A 10,476-nucleotide genomic window follows, 5' to 3' on the forward strand; every position below is an offset into this window, starting at 1 on the left:
TATACCTCCTGGGGTTCACCATAGTCTGTGTTTGTGTGTTGCTGCTGAGATGTGAAACATACCAGGGCAGTAATTACACAGACAGGGACAACAACAACAAGATTGTTTATCACTGAGAAGAGAAGGCCTTTAGCCTAGAGAAGACAACAACTATGTAGGGAATAGCTTGCCATTTTGAGATGCAGACAACCCTTCACCTCTATAACAACACATCTCATTCACTTCTCATTGAGGAAAATTAGAATGACAGTTTCAGTTTACTTCCTAAATTGACTCAAATTAAATGGAATCTGACTTCTCCTCTTACAGTGAAGAGATATATAGTATAGTGTATGAGCTTTCTACGGGCACATTGACTGAAACATCTTTTTAACATTTAAAAAACATATTACTCCATCTGTTGGGTCAGCCTGGGCAACTCAACTACCCACATTCCCCTTGTGCCCGTCTGGCCTGGTCATGGTTATATAAGACCATGCAGGCAGTGGATGGGAGGAAAACTAGCCTCATTGTGAGGTTGCATCTCAAATCTCCCTATTCCCTAAATAGTGCATTACTTTTAACCAGGGCCCATGGAGTAGTGCACGACGAACCTGTCCGTGACCCCACTCACCCAGGGTGTCTCCGAGGGTGATGGGATATACAAAAACACATTTCTAATTCACACATGCATATAATACACACTAGTACATGTGGGAAATAGGACAAAAATAAACCCACCAACCAAAGAAGAAATAGGGTGCCATTTGGGATGCAGACTGACTCTGTCATGCCCTGCTCTGGTCTCTGGTCAAAACACCAGCAGAACCAGACATGTTTTCCAGATCCACCACACCACTATACCCACTATCCCAGGCATTGTCTCATCTCTGTCCTGGTCAAAACACACCAGCCTGGGAGGAAGGCTAGCCTCCCACTCTCAGCCCTGCTCTGCTCTGGTCAAAACACACCAGCCTGGGAGGAAAGCTAGAATCCCTCTCTCAGCCCTGCTCTGCTCTGGTCAAAACACACCAGCCTGGGAGGAAAGCTAGCCTCCCTCTCTCAGCCCTGCTCTGTCCTGGTGAAGACACACCAGCCTGGGAGGAAAGCTAGCCTCCCTCTCTCAGCCCTGCTCTGCTCTGGTCAAAACACACCAGCCTGGGAGGAAAGCTAGCCTCCCTCTCTCAGCCCTGCTCTGCTCTGGTGAAGACACACAAGCCTGGGAGGAAAGCTAGCCTCCCTCTCTCAGCCCTGCTCTGCTCTGGTGAAGACACACCAGCCTGGGAGGAAAGCTAGCCTCCCTCTCTCAGCCCTGCTCTGCTCTGGTCAAAACACACCAGCCTGGGAGGAAAGCTAGCCTCCCTCTCTCAGCCCTGCTCTGCTCTGGTGAAGACACACCAGCCTGGGAGGAAAGCTAGCCTCCCTCTCTCAGCCTTGCTCTGCTCTGGTGAAGACACACAAGCCTGGGAGAAAAGCTAGCCTCCCTCTCTCAGCCCTGCTCTGCTCTGGTGAAGACACACCAGCCTGGGAGGAAAGCTAGCCTCCCTCTCTCAGCCTTGCTCTGCTCTGGTGAAGACACACAAGCCTGGGAGGAAAGCTAGCCTCCCTCTCTCAGCCCTGCTCTGCTCTGGTGAAGACACACAAGCCTGGGATGGAAGGAAAACTCTCCTCACTCCGCTCTGGTCAAAACACCAGGAGAAAAGTTTTCCAGCTCCACCACACCACTACCCACTATACCAAGCAGAACATCATATTATGGCTAGAGACGGGCAGTGTGGAATACTACCATGCCAACCAAATGGTAACGTTACGTATGAGAGGAATAAGAACATGATGCAGTATCTATTAGTCCTGTTACTGTGGCCTCTGGCAGCCATATCCTGTTTAGGTGGTCCGTCCAGTGTGGTGTGGGGTGGGGTGGGGTCAGGTAGTGTGTGATGTGAGGCCCGGTGCTGAGTTGGACCGAGACGCAGCCTCCCACTCCTCACCATCCTGAATCACGGTTTACTCAGACACACACACACACACACACACACAGATGGATACAGTACACCACAATCCACAGCTGTGTGTCTGTGGAGTCGGCTGCAGCTGCGGCTACAGAGGAGAGTTTTGTTTTTCCTCCCGACGGACACAATTATAAATACAGAGACAAGAACCATGGCAGGAGAGGATGAGATGAGGGGGACAGGAGGGAAGGAGGAAAGAAGGGAAGGAGGAGAGGTGATGAAATAAGAGGGAGGAGAGGTGAGGAAAAAAGGAGAAGAGGCGAGAGGGGAGGAGAGGTGAGGAGGAGATAAGGGTAGATGGGAGGAAAGGAGAGGAGAGGGGAGGACAGGAGGAGAAATGAGACAAAGTGGTAGGAGAGCAGGAGAAGAGCAGAGGAGGAGGGTGGAAGGAGAAGAGGACATGAGGTGGAGAGGATAGGAGGACCACAGATGAGACCACAACCTTAGAAACCACCACTGCCCCCAGGGTTGTCTGGTCCCTCAACACTCCCCAACCAGGGGCTGTCTGGTCCCTCAACACTCCCCAACCAGGGGCTGTCTGGTCCCTCAACACTCCCCGCCCCAACCTGGGTCTGTCTGGTCCCTCAACACTCCCTACCCCAACCAGGGTCTGTCTGGTCCCTCAACACTCCCCACCCCAACCTGGGTCTGTCTGGTCCCTCAACACTCCCACCCAAACCAGGGTCTGTCTGGTCCTTCAACACTCTCCACCCCAACCAGGGGCTGTCTGGTCCCTCAACACTCCCCAACCAGGGGCTGTCTGGTCCCTCAGCACTCCCTACCCCAACCAGGGTCTGTCTGGTCCCTCAACACTCCCCACCCCAACCTGGGTCTGTCTGGTCCCTCAACACTCCCTACCCCAACCTGTGTCTGTCTGGTCCCTCAACACTCCCCACCCCAACCAGGGTTGTCTGGTCCCTCAACACTCCCTATGCCAACCAGGGACTGTCTTGTCCCTCAACACTCCCCAACCAGGGGCTGTCTGGTCCCTCAACACTCCCCACCCCAACCAGGGGCTGTCTCGTCCCTCAACACTCCCCATCCCAACCTGGGTCTGTCTGGTCCCTCAACACTCCCCATGCCAACCAGGGACTGTCTGGTCCCTCAACACTCCCCACCCCAACCTGGGGCTGTCTGGTCCCTCAACACTCTCCACCCCAACCAGGGGCTGTCTGGTCCCTCAACACTCTCCACCCCAACCAGGGACTGTCTGGTCCCTCAACACTCCCCATCCCAACCTGGGGCTGTCTGGTCCCTCAACACTCCCATCCCAACCTGGGGCTGTCTGGTCCCTCAGCACTCCCCATCCCAACCTGGGGCTGTCTGGTCCCTCAACACTCCCCAACCAGGGGCTGTCTGGTCCCTCAACACTCCCCAACCAGGGGCTGTCTGGTCCCTCAACACACCCCAACCAGGGGCTGTCTCGTCCCTCAACACTCCCCAACCAGGGGCTGTCTGGTCCCTCAACACTCCCCAACCAGGGGCTGTCTGGTCCCTCAACACACCCCAACCAGGGGCTGTCTGGTCCCTCAACACTCCCCACTCCAACCAGGGTCTGTCTGGTCCCTCAACACTCCCCAACCAGGGGTTGTCTGGTCCCTCAACACTCCCCATCCCAACCTGGGTCTGTCTGGTCCCTCAACACTCCCCAACCAGGGTCTGTCTGGTCCCTCAACACTCCCCATCCCAACCTGGGTCTGTCTGGTCCCTCAACACTCCCCACCCCAACCAGGGTCTGTCTGGTCCCTCAACACTCCCCAACCAGGGTCTGTCTGGTCCCTCAACACTCCCCATCCCAACCTGGGTCTGTCTGGTCCCTCAACACTCCCCATCCCAACCTGGGGCTGTCTGGTCCCTCAACACTCCCCAACCAGGGTCTGTCTGGTCCCTCAACACTCCCCATCCCAACCTGGGGCTGTCTGGTCCCTCAACACTCCCCAACCAGGGTCTGTCTGGTCCCTCAACACTCCCCATCCCAACCTGGGTCTGTCTGGTCCCTCAACACTCCCATCCCAACCAGGGGCTGTCTCGTCCCTCAACACTCCCCATCCCAACCAGGGGCTGTCTGGTCCCTCAGCACTCCCCACCCCAACCTGGGGCTGTCTGGTCCCTCAACACTCCCCACCCCAACCTGGGGCTGTCTGGTCCCTCAACACTCCCCATCCCAACCAGGGGCTGTCTGGTCCCTCAACACTCCCCATCCCAACCAGGGTCTGTCTGGTCCCTCAACACTCCCCACCCCAACCAGGGTCTGTCTGGTCCCTCAACACTCCCCACCCCAACCAGGGTCTGTCTGGTCCCTCAACACTCCCCAACCAGGGTCTGTCTGGTCCCTCAACACTCCCCAACCAGGGGCTGTCTGGTCCCTCAACACTCCCCAACCAGGGGCTGTCTCGTCCCTCAACACTCCCATCCCAACCAGGGTCTGTCTGGTACCTCAACACTCCCCACCCCAACCAGGGGCTGTCTGGTCCCTCAACACTCCCCATCCCAACCTGGGGCTGTCTGGTCCCTCACCACTCCCCATCCCAACCTGGGGCTGTCTGGTCCCTCAGCACTCCCCATCCCAACCTGGGTCTGTCTGGTCCCTCAACACTCCCCACCCCAACCAGGGTCTGTCTGGTCCCTCAGCACTCCCCAACCAGGGTCTGTCTGGTCCCTCAGCACTCCCCAACCTGGGTCTGTCTGGTCCCTCAACACTCCCCATCCCAACCAGGGGCTGTCTGGTCCCTCAGCACTCCCCAACCAGGGTCTGTCTGGTCCCTCAACACTCCCATCCCAACCAGGGGCTGTCTGGTCCCTCAACACTCCCCATCCCAACCTGGGTCTGTCTGGTCCCTCAACACTCCCCATCCCAACCAGGGGCTGTCTGGTCCCTCAACACTCCCCATCCCGACCTGGGGCTGTCTCGTCCCTCAACACTCTCCACCCAACCAGGGTCTGTCTGGTCCCTCAACACTCCCCACCCCAACCAGGAGCTGTCTCATCCCTCAACACTCTCCACCCCAACCTGGGTCTGTCTGGTCCCTCAACACTCCCCACCCCAACCAGGGGCTGTCTGGTCCCTCAACACTCCCCAACCAACTGTTCAACCAAACACACAGACCAGGTGTCCTGGTTAATAAGACAAAAACATCATCCTTCTTGTGTAGCAGAATTTCAATATGCAGTTTAGTTTATTATGCAATAAACAACGGCATCTAAAGCATGTGGAACAGACAGAAACTCAACTGTTGAAAGTTGTAAGTAAACAGTTTATATTTACTACCACATACAAACTCTCGTTATCTTAGTTTAGGAATAATGTTGTTGTTGTTGTCTTACCACGGAAAACTGGATACCCATTTGGATTGAATAGTGCCCAAAGTGTGATCTCACTCAGTGTAGTTCCTGCCCCAGACAGAGGGGGCGGTGGGGAGGAGGAGCAGGGCCGGTTTTGTAGGCGTTTCCTGTCATAGACGTAAAAATAAGACGTAATAAAAGTGAGACGTAAAAATAGCTTTTTATGTCTGCGGCTGCAGGAGGTGCGGTCGACACGAGGGTGTCTTGAGGTGGCCAGGAATTTAAGCTGGTTTTTGTCAACAAACTCTACCATAGTTTTCTCAAGTCGCCAGTCTCTAATATTAGCTCCTCTGTCTGGAAGTAACAAATGGTATAATACAAACTGTTCCCAGGTCATTTCAGTGTCATAGGTAATGCCTGGAAAAACCCAGATCATGGTAATAGATACTAGATACATAGAGGTGAATAATAACTTTTAAGTCGATTTTTTACTTAGTCATGCAATGATGTCAATGGGCCATCAAGTGAAAATTCGACTTCAGTGGAAGTTAGGATTTGCCCCAAAGTTAGAAACATCTCTGTACATCATGAAGAAGTGATATACACGTTGCATTTTCAGCTCCATGCGAAGCTGAGGAATCATCTGCTGTTAGCAGAGGAACTGCAGGAGGGGCAGACTGCTGTTGGCTACTAAAATGGCAATAAAAAAAGAAAACAGCTTATATCAACCAATGGGACTGGGGTAACTACAACTTACTGTCAAAGACAACTACAGAGCCTCCAACTTGAAGTTGGAAGTCACCCCATACACTGACCTAGGGTCTGTTTTGTGTTTTAACCCTAAAGGGAAAATTACATGGGAAAAGGACAGAATGAGAGATAACTGGTCCTAGAATTGTGACTAGGCAGACGTTGTCAGAGCTGAATGCCTTCATACTAAGAGGTGTCTGCTGCCATCTAGTGGACTGTTGTCAGATAACAGCTGTAACAATCAACAGCATACTAGTCTGTATCACACTTTTTACAATACACATTCACACACTCGTACACACCACACACACACACTCTCTCTCTCATTCTTTGTTTCAGAGATTTTATTTTTAATTCCAAATAATTTCCTAAGAATTGAAATTTTACATCAGGGACTGCATCATCAGGGGCTGCATCATCAGGGGCTGCATCATCAGGGACATGTATCATCAGGGACTGCATCATCAGGGGCTGCATCATCAGGGGCTGCATCATAAGGGGCTTCATCATCAGGGGCTGCATCATCAGGGACTGCATCATCAGAGGCTGCATCATCAGGGGCTGCATCATCAGGGGCTGCATCATCAGGGGCTGCATCATCAGGGACTGCATCATCAGGGGCTGCATCATCAGGGACTGCATCATCAGGGACTGCATCATCAGGGGCTGCATCATCAGGGACATGTATCATCAGGGACTGCATCATCAGGGGCTGCATCATCAGGGGCTTCATCATCAGGGGCTGCATCATCAGGGACTGCATCATCAGGGGCTGCATCATCAGGGACTGCATCATGAAGCTCCAAGTGACAAAGCATCAATTATCTTCATTACAAAGTTTATCAGAGAGACGGGAGAGAGAGAGAGGGAGAGCGAGAGAGAAAGAGAGAGAGGGAGAAAGAGAGAGAGATGGAAAGAGACAGAGAGAGAGAGAGAGAGATGGGGACAGGGAGAGAGAGAGAGAGAGAGAGAGAGAGGGAGAGATATAGAGATAGAGAGGGGTTAATAAGTATAACAAACATGTTCATTTTAGTTAACCAGAATGTGATGATAGGTTACATTCACTAACCTGGCTGTGCCTGATGCTATGTTGGGGTGACACCATGTGGGACATGATACTAACACAGATACACTGAGTGTACAAAACATTAAGAATACAGGTGAATCCTTGTGAAAACTATGATCCCTTATTGATGTCACCTTTTAAATCTACTTCAATCAGTGTAGATGAAGGGGAGGTGACAGGATAAACAATTATTTTAAAGCCTTGTTACAATTGAGACATGGATTGTGTGTGTGGCATTCAGAGGGTGAATGGGCAAGACAAAATATTTAAGTGCCTTTGAACGGGGTGTGGTAGTAGGTGCCAGGCATACCGGTTTGTGTCAAGAACTGCAACGCTACTGGGATTTTCATCCTAAACAGTTTCCGTATGTATCAAGAATGTTCTACCACCCAAAGGACATCCAGCCAACTTGACACAACTGTGGGAAGTATTGAAGTCAATATGGGCCAGCATCCCTGCGGAACGCTTTCGACACCTTGTAGAGTCAAAGCCCAGACGAATTGAGGCTGTTCTGAGGGCAAAAGGGGGTGGTGCAAATCAATATTAGGAAGATGTTCCTAATGCTTTGTACACTCAGCATATGTCAACTGTATTCACAAAAACATCCAAGCCCTCAAGTGCTTTCAAATGGCGCATATATTCATAGCTGTTGAAAATGTCCAGTTACAAACAAGTCATAGATGGAGAGAGGATGTGTCCCAAATAGCACCCTATTCCCTATATAGTGCGCTACTTTTGACCAGAGCCCAGTGGGTCCTGTTGTACACTACATAGATAATAGGACGCTGTAATGGGGAGAACAAGTGTATATTGTTCGAATTAATTTGTGTTTTCAGTAAACATTTGGCAACAAAATGTAGTTTACTCATTAGTCAATAATCCCTTGATTGAAATCCAAAGTTGCACACCCATCAGTTTTGTTGGTCACAACCCACCTGTCTATACTTATGTATATTTGTCTGTGATGCTTGTTGAGTAGGCTAACAGAGGCCTAACAGGATATTGTGCTAGGGACATACAGTAAGCTGTAAGAGGCCTAACATAATATTGTGCTAGGGACATACAGTAAGCTAATAGAGGCCTAACAGGATATTGTGCTAGGGGCATACAGTAGGCTAATAGAGGTCTAACATAATATTGTGCTAGGGACATACAGTAAGCTAATAGAGGCCTAACAGGATATTGTGCTAGGGACATACAGTAGGCTAATAGAGGCCTAACAGGATATTGTGCTAGGGACATACAGTAGGCTAACAGAGGCCTAACAGGATATTGTGCTAGGGACATACAGTAGACTAACAAAGGCCTAACAGAATATTGTGCTAGGGACATACAGTAAGCTTAGAGGCCTAACAGAATATTGTGCTAGGGACATACAGTAAGCTAACAGAGGCCTAACAGGATATTGTGCTAGGGACATACAGTAGGCTAATAGAGGCCTAACAGGATATTGTGCTAGGGACATACAGTAGGCTAATAGAGGCCTAACAGAATATTGTGCTAGGGACATACAGTAAACTAACAGAGGCCTAACAGAATATTGTGCTAGGGACATATAGTAAGCTAATAGAGGTCTAACATAATATTGTGCTCGGGACATACAGTAGGCTAATAGAGGCCTAACAGAATATTGTGCTAGGGACATACAGTAAGCTAACAGAGGCCTAACATAATATTGTGCTAGGGACATACAGTAGGCTAATAGAGGCCTAACAGAATATTGTGCTAGGGACATACAGTAAACTAACAGAGGCCTAACAGAATATTGTGCTAGGGACATATAGTAAGCTAATAGAGGTCTAACATAATATTGTGCTCGGGACATACAGTAGGCTAATAGAGGCCTAACAGGATATTGTGCTAGGGACATACAGTAGGCTAATAGAGGCCTAACAGGATATTGTGCTAGGGACATACATTAGGCTAATAGAGGCCTAACAGGATATTGTGCTAGGGACATACAGTAGGCTAATAGAGGCCTAACAGGATATTGTGCTCGGGACATACAGTAGGCTAATAGAGGCCTAACAGGATATTGTGCTAGGGACATACAGTAGGCTAATAGAGGCCTAACAGGATATTGTGCTCGGGACATACAGTAGGCTAATAGAGGCCTAACAGGATATTGTGCTAGGGACATACATTAGGCCGACATTCCTTTTGGTCCATGTAGGCTTTTTGTTTTTTACACAGTGAGGTATGTTTCACTTTTAAAGGAACTTAAAATAACATTTTGAGTATCTAAATATCAGAAATGTGTTTTCACACGTGTAAGTTCTCTGGCTTTCGAGCTCAGCATAGCTGAATGCTTGGTAGCCATAACAACAGTCTGCTGGAGGGGAGAGAATGATAAATGTTCTGAGAAATCAATTTCATGACCTCGTACAGAGGGGGTTTGAGACACTAAGCACCTAACTTCTAATATATTCACAGAAGGACCAATGCGCTTTTAATTCCCCGTAGGTTCTAACTTCTGTTTTGACACAAAATAATGAGTATGGAAACAACTTCCTTATGGTGGGGATTGATCATCTTCACCAGCAGAGCATCTCACCACCAGCACCACACTGGAAAACTGTAAGTTTACCTCTGCATTGGTGGGTCTGTTGGCAATGGTGGGTCTGTTGGCATTGGGTGATGTTTAAATGTAATAATGTGATGTTGATATCTCTAAAGAAGTGGGTTGTTGATGTTTTTATACACATCTCACTAGGGTCGTTCTGCTGTATTTTCCAGTTCTCTCTTTGAGGTCCGGCGCTGTAACTGCACTGTGGGATTTTCAACTTGTAATTAAGTACTGTATGTCAACTTAAAAAGTGTCTCCATCACAAGTGTTGTTATTTTCTTTGACATTTGTGTTTAACATTTGTATGGAAAATATTAGTCATACAGTGGTGAATTAGTCTTTGCTGAGCCTGCACCCAGCAACCTGGATACAGCATCTGAGCTATTGACTGCCCTTTTTGCAGGAGTGCTGCAAGTGTCCTGAGACTTTGCACATGGAGCAGGCATCTAATCTAAACTTCTCTCATGCTGCTGGTGCCTTGGTAAAAACGGACGAGGCAGAATGGAGAGCAAAGGATGGTTGCGGAAGCTCAGGTTGTCCGGGTAGGGAAATCAGACTTCCCCTGGACCAGTGGCGGTTCTAGACCATTTCAACTGGGGGGGCCAACCTGGGGCCAGTTGTACTGTTAGAGGGGCCAGTTACATTAGACGTTATTGTTGTCATATCGTTTTCTTCTTAGCAGGCAAAGGACCATGTTCATAATCATCATCGTTGCCACTGTCTAATAACGGATGTAAAAAAAGAACGATAGCAAAAATTAGTTATGTAAAAATGATTTCATACTCCACATTTAGGGGGGCCAAAATTGTTGTCACGGGGCACTG

The sequence above is a fragment of the Salmo salar genome, chromosome ssa26, assembly GCF_905237065.1.
Source record: "Salmo salar chromosome ssa26, Ssal_v3.1, whole genome shotgun sequence".
Lineage (NCBI taxonomy): Eukaryota > Metazoa > Chordata > Actinopteri > Salmoniformes > Salmonidae > Salmo > Salmo salar.